Genomic DNA, 1,661 nt, shown 5'->3' on the forward strand with positions numbered 1-1,661 from the left:
GCCCTCCTCCGGCGCCAGGGTCTGAAAGGCAGATACGTGGAGGTCACCGCAGAACTGAAGAAGCCAGCCCGACCCATCTCATAACCACGCCCCCTGCTTTAAAATGAAAAGCACGTTCCCAGAGTCATGCTTGAGTCTCTAATTAATAACTGGCGAACACTTGAACGTTTTTCTTCCATGATCCAAATATGTCAATATTCAATTCTTCAGTGTGTAGATTAGCCAAGCCTATCCTATGTTATCTCTTTTTTTTTTTTTTTTGGCCACGTTGGATCTTAGCTGCCCAACCGATCGAACCTGTGCCCCCTGCAGCGGAAGCATCTAGTCTTTTTTTTTTTTTTTTTTTGCGGTACGCGGGCCTCTCACCGTTGTGGCCTCTCCTGTTGTGGAGCACAGGCTCCTGACGCGCAGGCTCAGCGGCCATGGCTCACGGGCCCAGCTGCTCCGTGGCATGTGGGATCTTCCCGGACCGGGGCACGAACCCGTGTCCCCTGCCTTGGCAGGCGGACTCTCAACCACCACTGCCTTGGATGTGTGTCAGACACAGGTCGGGGACCCAGGTGACACCTTGGGAATTTTCTCCCCCATTCTTGAGTCTCTTCTTGCTCACTGAGTGTTGTGTAAATTCAATCAGCATAAACCGCGCTCTTCATGACGATGTTTTACTGTGTCGGCAGCTGCCGGGACTTAATGTTCATCAAGCAGTAATAATACTCATGCTAATATGTTGTAAAACAGATCTGTATCCTAGTGAAGCAATTTGGATGATTTTGGCATATATAAGGATATAGTATTTTTCTTTTATACATAAAAATGGATTAAAAACTTTGTTTTAACAAAGTGGCAATTGAAAAAAAATAATTTGGGAGCCCAAATACCTGCGATCCAGGTCTCCAGAGAGGTAACCTTTATCTGTTAGTTAGTGCTAATGAGATCCTTGCCTTCTCTACAGGGGAAATGTTCACAGCCCCAAAGAAAACTAGTGCTCAGCTGAGGTTGGCTGTCAAACAGAAACGCGCATTAACACCCTTCAGGTTTTTCTGCTGTGGTTCAATATGATGCTAGAGAAGAAAATAAAAGTCCAGTTTGTTTGACCCACTTAACAAGACAGGAAACATGGGGAGGAAGAGAGGGCTGGAAGAAAAGAGAGAGGAAGTGAAGGAGGGAAAAAGGAAGGAAAGAATATTTTCGGTTGCAGAACCAAGCCAGCAGGAGAGCAATCAATTCAACTCAGTAGCTTCTAAGCCACGTAAAAAGGGGCTGAACCGTCTGCTGAGAATAATAACCTTCAAGTCAATTGATTCCTAAGCAATTCTGCTTGAAGCAAATTGATAAGTCTAAGGCATTGGGAGGATTGTAAGCAAGAGAGGTCTGCTTTAATATTTTCTTAAATCGTTCGTGATCATTTTTTTAAGGGTCAAATGTCCCGTAACTCCTATTTCAACCATCTCTCCTTTTCTGAACTTCTAAGTAATGAGTTTCACATTAATTTATCCCACATTCTCTCCAAACCACTTTTCCTAGGCAAAAAAGATGAGGTACAAATTTCATATAATAATTACTATTTTAATTCCCAGCCCTCAGTACTTTTCACTCCTAGAACAAAGGCCCAAGCACTCACCCCAATTCACCTACCAGACAATCCTGCCCACCTCTGGCAT

The sequence above is a fragment of the Delphinus delphis genome, chromosome 10 (assembly GCF_949987515.2).
Source record: "Delphinus delphis chromosome 10, mDelDel1.2, whole genome shotgun sequence".
NCBI lineage: Eukaryota > Metazoa > Chordata > Mammalia > Artiodactyla > Delphinidae > Delphinus > Delphinus delphis.